General features: G+C 40.7%; 1 pseudogene; it reads left to right on the top strand.

Annotated features, from left to right (window-relative positions):
- The first annotated feature begins 6121 nt into the window (after nt 1–6121).
- On the top strand, nt 6122–6617 carry LOC102815772 (annotated as a pseudogene).
- The last annotated feature ends 1433 nt before the right edge of the window (nt 6618–8050 follow it).

Raw genomic sequence — 8050 nt, 5'->3', positions numbered from 1 at the left:
TTTGTAGTCTGGCACATTAACCCACAGCACCACAACAGGACTATAGGTACATGTAAATATATATATGTGGGTGCAGACACACATATTCAGTGAAAAATAAATACGTAGCAAAAAAACAAAGACATAGCCAAACTCTTTCCAAGAACCAGTTTTCTGACTTTGAAAGCTTAGGATCAGAGTCTCATGCTACAGCTCAGTCAACCGGCATAACATAGGTCACAAAAATTATGATTTGCATTTTAGTGAAGTAAATGGCATCTGGGGTCTTAAAGCCTGGTGAGCAGTTATGTAACACAGCTACATGCTTCTATTCACCAACAGCAAAACTGTAAGAAGATGATTAAAAGCTCCGAAAAGAAACAAATCTATATGAACAACAACCTCAGCTATTCTAAGACCAGAAGTGGATGATGCCTAACTATCACCACTGACCATTCCAACAGGCATCATAATACACAGTCCTGGATAGAATGGCGACGAGTGGGTGGGGGGTGGGGTGGGGATGTGAAACCAAACTCAAGTTCTTATTTTAAAAAATAAAAGAAATAAACAGCAAGGCAAATTGGAAGTGTTGAGGAGAGGAATCCTTGACACTATTGCCCTGAAACACTGTTTAAACCTACAATCATGTCTGTCCTCTGAGATGACCATTTAGTGAAACAACAGAGTAGCATACAAAGTATAGTATATTACCTGTAAGATTGTTTTGTTTGTTAAGTGCCGTCCAGTTTGTTCCAATTCATAGCTACCCCATACAGGGTTTCCAATGAGCACTAGTGGGTTTGATCCACAAGGTCAGCAATTCAAATTGACCTTGTGGTCCAGTGCTTATCCTACAGCTCCACACCAGATTAGTGCTCTATTACAAACAACCAGTGTGAGACCAAAAGGTCAGCAGTTTCTTATGCCAAAACGAGAACAAAAGGGGTCAGGGAAATTCATGTATTGAAAATGGAACAAAGATAATTCAGTTAAAGACAATGTCAACACATTGCATAAATGTACATAACATCACTGACCAATTAGTATGTTGTTGTTGTTGTTGTTGTTATGTGCCATGGAGTCGCTTCTGACTCATAGCAACCCTGTATAGGGTTTCTGAGGCTATAAATCTTTACAGGAGCAGAACACCTCATCTTTCTCCCACGGAACAGCTGGTAGTTTTGAACTGCTGACCTTGCGGATGGCAGCCCGACTCATAACCACTATGCTACCAAAGCGCCAGCCTAACTTGCTGTGTAATCTTCCACCAAGAACCTAATTAAAAACATATTTTAAAAGGTCCAGTAGGTGGAAGATAGATTCTAACTATTAAAAAATTTTTAAAGTAAACATTTGTGACCATTGCTACGGCTCATCACAACTTCTCTTATTTAAAACACTCTACAATGTCTGCATTGCCACAGAAAGCCATAAAATTCTTATTGACAGGCAGAGAGGGACCTTTGTCTCCAGGTCTATTGCTCTCCACTCAGTGATGTCACATGTGTATATCAGCTCTCCTTTTACATTTTACCTTCCAAGCTGATCTACATTTCAGAATAAGTAGTGCTTACTCTGCCATTAACATCCTTTGTACATGTACCACTTTATTTAAATGACTATCTCTATGTGCTAAGTCTTTAAAAGATCAGTCACTTACTTCAAATAATCTTTTATAAATTTACAAAAATATTTCCATTACAAATGATTGACACAGTGATGTGTAGATCTTACCACTAACATATCATAAAGTATTAGAGGATTAGATTGCACATTTCTCTTCACATCATGTCTTATGAAAGTTTTCTACAGAAGCAAAACCAGTGAAACATATATAGAGATAATTAATTTAATTATCTTACAATTGTAGAGTCCCAGGGCCCCAGCAGACGCGCGTGAGAAAATCCCTCTTGCATTTCCATTATATTGGGAACAGACACACCCTCAAGGTTGTTGTTGTTGTTGTTGTGTGCCGTGGAGTTGGTTCCAACTCATAGCAACCTTGTATAGGGTTTCTGAGGCTGTAAATCTTTATGGGGGCAGAAACCCTCATCTTTCTCCTGTGGAACATCTGGTAGTTTTGAACTGCTGACCCTAAGGTTCACAGCCCGATTAGTGTCCCTTTAATTGACTGGCTGCTCATAGTGCTCATCATAGAGTTAACTATGCCTGTATTAGGCTTCATCAAAATGGGAATAAGCATATCCCAATAACTAAACCTTAGGAAATCTTGCCCTAGTCTAGTTGACACAGAATGCTAACCATTACAGTCCACCCGTGTCAACTCAAAACCTATAAACTGTATGCATAATCTCTAAATAAAGAAAATTATAAAGCCATACTTGCACCTAACATGATATAACTAAACAATGTACAACTGAAAATCCACTGGCCCCATTTATATCTTATATGTCACAAATGAATAAAGCAAAAATATATGATGCGCACAATATAAAACAAAACAAAAAAATATATATTCATTTAAATATCTAAAGAATGTATTCTGTAAGCCAGATTCCTGCCCATAGACACACAGCGTTACTCAGTCCATGGGCCTAAAGTCCATAGGTGCTCTGTCTTTCCATTCCACTGCCTCTGCCTCCATCTCTGCTATCACCACTTTTCCAGACAGCAATCCTAAACTCTATTCATGCTCTTCATTAATGATGGTCCTGAGATCATCTGTTACTGAAATGAAAAATAACTACTACCTTCTTTAATTATACATTTTCTAAAATTACAGTTTTGACAATCACAATTAATCCTAATAAATGTTACTGACAATTGAAATCATAAAATCATATCAGCATCACTCCCACCCTCTTTCACCAGATCTGGAAAAGAGGGAAATTGGTGTGGTGCTGCATGATAAGCAATGGACCATAAGGTTGGTTTGAAACACAAGGTCGGCAGTTCAAACTCACTGGCCACTCCTTGAAAACCCTATACAGGGTTGTTATGAGTCAATGGCACTTAACAACAACATATCCTGGGGATTCTACTATATTCTCTTTATCCTAAAACTAAGCACACCCTTAAAAGTTTATAAGCCAGACACTTCTTGTCTTTATAGCACCCCATTTTTAATACTCAATGTCTAAATGACCAGTCCCTATCAACCCAGTATACTGAAGAGACAAGCATGTTCCTTGACAGTGTGAGAAATAACTCTTGTGGGAGTGGTCCATATTCTGGACTAAGGGAAGTCTTGGGAGTAGCAGACTAGGATAACAAAAGGAGGTGAAGAACTAATTTGATGGGCTAGGAACTTACAACCATCAAGGAAACGGGGAGTTCATGGGGAAAGGGGCAAATTAACTTTAAATGAGAATGTTCCCAGTAAGGACTAGTAGGTAACTTTGGAAGAAGAATGTGACCTTGTAATACCCAGTGGAAGGGGAGCTGAAGGAGGGACTGTTTAGGGACAAGGAAATAAAACTGTCTGTGGACCGGCCATGTGGTGCACCTGCCCTTGTTTACTGGGTTGGGCACCCAATTTTGCAAATTTGAATAAGGAAAACCTCTCTCATGCTAAAATGTGTATAGATTGGATTACTTGAGCATTTGTCAGTATGAACAACATTTCTCACAAATGTGGACATCTGTCTGGGATTTTCTGCCCACTTGGAGCAGCAGCCCTGGTAGGAAAGTAGCTGCATCCTGCCTTGGTTTCAGTGGCCTCCTCCACAAGGTTGATCCCTCCCAGCAAGAGCCAGAAAAAGAACCCAAATTGCTGAAAGATGATCAGAATTAGTAAGAGAGAGGTGAAGGACTGAGAACAGAGTAATTATGGCAACCAGGCAATCTGTACACAGGCCAGGGTGGGAAAATTGGACTGTAAGTATTGCCTTGGTAGTCAGGCATTTTCAGGGGTCATTGTGTGACTGAGATGCATCTTGGGTGCTAAGTGAATGTGGAGTCCCTATCCAGTAGGAGACTGACAAACCGAAATCTCGGTGTGTGTGTGCAAGAAACCTCCAGGGTTGAGCATACGGAGAACCTCAGACTCTAAGACCAATAGAAAAGGGGAAACAAGAATACTAGGCCTAGGGAAGAAGGGCAATCAGAAAAGATTCTCATAGACATTCCTCCTGTAAATCCTTTGGGGAGAATTTTGAGGACTTGGAGGGGCAATCCCCAAATCTGTGGAAAAGATAAACAAAAGATAATTAAATATTGTTGTTTTATTTGGCTAAAAGAACCAATCCATTCACCATATATGTTCTGGCCTCAGTTTGGTTCCAATGAGGACTAGGTCTGGCAGGTCCTAGTCCTTCATCTAAATGATAGAACTCAGACTTCTCAGGAGGAGATAGACTATGTTCTTTGTTGGTTAGTAGGGGAGCAGAATAAGTTCAGAAGATGGTCCACCTTAAAGAACCAAGATCAAGACAAGAGAATGAGGGATGGAGTGAAAAATCCATTGATTAACTGTTAAGAGAAGTTTAGAAAGATTTTGTAAGCAGAGAGGAGGAAAAACAGAGGTAGAAAGCCAGAATCATGGTATCTACTGGTAATAAAATAGTAAATAAGAGGATAGAACAAGACCCCCCTTCTTGAGGGAAGTGGGACAGTGATTATAGTATTACACCTCTTCAGAGTGAAGGGAAGAGAAGACTGGGACAGGTTCCCAAGTCCACTAGTGGATGTTATAAGTGTAAGAAGACAGGTCTTTTCAAAATAGAATGTCCAGAGATCAAAAAAAAGGGGAAAAGTTTCTACAGTCAGTAATAAAGGGCCTTGTGATTATTATATTTTTTGGTAAGGTAGTTTTCAAATATAATTCTTAAGATAAATGTAGACGCAGACTATTTGAATTTACAATGCAAAATTCTAAGTTTGCACATTCAAGGGGAAACTTGCATGTGAATTGGGAACTGAAAAGCTGTTTTGTTCTGTTTCAATATCTTTGATATTCTTTCTGCAGTAAAATGGTATAAATGAATCCATTTAAAAGGTCGATAAAGATTTGTTTGGCAGATGTGATAGTAATTTTCAAAACTGTACATAGCTCAAGACTTTGTGTATTTTATTTTTTAATTTGTATTAATGTTTCAGATCTTCTGAGAACATGATACTGTTTTAAAAGATATTTGGTGTATCAATACTGTTTCTGAATTGAAAACGGTTTTTTTTTGTTAAAATTTGGGCCAACCTGTATTATACATTTCGTCTTGTTAAGAGTAGGAAAAGAATATTGTGCTGTAGATATGAGTGTTGATAGTTTCAGTTCATTTGACAAGGTAATAATGTTAAAGTATGTTTAATTGACATTTCTGTTTAATGAACTTTTAAGTGAAGTACTATATTCATGCATTACGATGATAGAGCCAGTAATATTTCTTTTAGTTTGAGGAAACGAACAGAATGTAGTAAACACTGTTGTGAGAATGCATTATCCCTCAGAGTTTTTGAAGCCAAAGGATCGAATGGCATTCACTGCTAAAGGGTGCCATGCCATAGATTCCCCTACCTGGAATTCCTGAGAAACTATGTGCTGGCCCTTTCTGCTTTGCTAACCCTCCCTCCAGTAAAAATGACTCTTGGTCTAAACCCATTCCTTTGAATTCATCGTTCATCACTTCTGACTGGAAGACTCGGTGCTGATGAAGACATGGAAAGAGGACAGACTCCAGCCAGAGAGGGAATGCCCTTACCAGGTGCAGATGACCATTGATACAGCCGACCAGACCAAGGAGAAGGGTGGACTCACTATACACAATTAAAAGTACCGGTAAAGAGGGACTCTTCTCAAGGGAAGAGTAGTTACTGATGGGAAACAGATCCCTCACCCAGGGAGCCTCTCAAAGTGACCTTGAAAAGAGTCTGTGAGACTTCCTTGCCATACTTTTGTTAGAATGTCTCATTTTTCCCTGATACCTGACCCACTACACGGCCCAGCGGCGCCCTCCCCCTCCACGGCCACTCCGCCTCTTCCCTTCTTCAATTCCTTCCTCTTCTCCTGTCTCCCTTCCCTTCCTCGGCGTGCTGCCCAAAATGGCCAGCCGGGGAACGCGTCCAGGGCCACAGCCAGAAAGCATAACTTCTACTGTAGAACTAAATGCACTGTGCATGAAACTTGGTGGGAAAAAAACAATGTACAAGCCTGTTGACCTTTATTCTCGGATGCAGTCCACCAATGCCTGCTGGAATTCTTCCCATGGTGCCTGAGGTGGCCCAGGCTGTAGGTGTCAGTCACGGACATCACACTAAAAATCTCACCAGGGCAGCTCCGAATCCTGGCAAGGCCCAGAGACGCCATGATAGTCCGGGAGTTGCTGTATGGCAGCACTTCGCCCACAGCTGAGACCATTGTAAAGAATAACATCTCTTCAAGAAACGTACCCCACGGACCTCTCCCGACACCCTCGGAGCAATTGCAGTATCTCTCCAAAGCCCAGGGATTCCAGGTTGAATACAAAGACTTCCCAATAAACAATAAGAATGAGTTTGTATCACTAATCAATTGTCCCCCTCAGCCACCTCTGATTAGCCACAGCATTGGAAAGGATGTGGACTCCTGTCACGATATGGCTGCACTGAACATACTGAAGTTGCTGTTTGAGTTGGACTAACAAAGTACAGAGATGCCCAGAACAGGAAATGGGCCTTTGTCTGTGTGTGAGAGATGCTGAACCTTTACTGGCCACGAACCATTATCAAACCCCAACATATATACTGAAAATACTGAAACTGCATTGAAAAATTGGAATTTCTGATACCTCCAGTGGGCTGAGAGACATGACAGACTGGACCAATGGGCAGTGAGGAAGATTGGGGCACAGGAGGCAGCTGTGGCTGTGATGGAGTGGGCTGTGATTTGTTGTGATGGGACCAGAGGAGAGGAGGAATGTTTGCTCTGCTAGGAGCAGCCAAACCAGGACCACCAGCCTCTTGCCTGTCTCCCCTTCTCTGCTGGGAGCTACAAAGCCATGCTGTGGCACCTCAGCACTTGGTTTTGTTTTGTTTTTCAGCCGTGTGAAAGAAGAAAGCACAGAAAGCATGACCCCTTCCTCAAACTGGCTAACTCAGACACTTTGGGATAAACACTGGACAGCCACACCAGAGACTGGCCCCAAAGGTGTAAGAGAAAATCAAATGCTTCCTACTCAGCATCACCTGAGCTGCCCAGGGTGCTGAGGCCCCACCCCCAGTGCCCACACCATAACTGCTCCTTTCCCTTCAACAGCAAGATACAGTCTTCATTTCATTATTTTCTTTCAATTAAAATGACACTACATACAATTTTTATTGAAAAGTTTCTCACTTGTATCTAGTTATATAGCACAGTTTAGAAACTTGTCTGAAATTGATTTTCTCAGTAATCTAACCATCAAAGATCATATCCATTTGTAGGGGACTATCACTTTTTATCTTATTGGCCTCATTGACCCAGGACCACTTCCGTGATGCAAATTGTGTGCCCTCTGGTTTAGCTGAAACAGTCCTGGACTTTTCAGAAACCCCTGATGAAGTCTCCCACCATTGTATAAATGGGACACTTGGCCTTTTGAAAAGTTTCAAATGATCATTTGGTACTTTTGCTATTTTATTTTTATTTGGGTTAATGCATCAATGACTTAAGTGAACTTTAATCTTTATTTCAAAGATTATAAAAACGTTTGTGTGCATCAGTACCTGTAGCTTCCACTTCACCCAGGACATGGTCTTTAGGTAGTACGTAGAAACTGCAAATGGATTTTCCTTGAGTGCTTTACACTGTTAACAGCATCTCCAAGTAGGGCTGAAAAGAATGACCTTTGTTTATATAGAAACTGTTGCTTTCTGTATTGTGTGATTGTGAGAGGACTGTGTAGTAAGGCTTTGTCTGAGGTTCAGATAAGGTCCATATAAGCACAGTTGCCTTGCCAGTTCAGTACTGCTTTGATTCATTGTTTATGCTGGAAATGGTTTCTCCCCATGGAATGTAAGTAAAACTTAGTGTTTGTCACCAATAAATGGTAATACTAAAAATATATATGCATATTAGTCCCACTGAGTCACTACATCTCAGAAGCAATTCTCAGAATCGAGGGGCATAGATTAAGTCAAAGCGAAAGTATACTTC

This window comes from Chrysochloris asiatica, unplaced genomic scaffold (assembly GCF_000296735.1).
Source record: "Chrysochloris asiatica unplaced genomic scaffold, ChrAsi1.0 scaffold00009, whole genome shotgun sequence".
In the NCBI taxonomy this organism is placed as follows: Eukaryota; Metazoa; Chordata; class Mammalia; order Afrosoricida; family Chrysochloridae; genus Chrysochloris; species Chrysochloris asiatica.
This window is presented reverse-complemented; position numbering and strand designations above follow the sequence as displayed.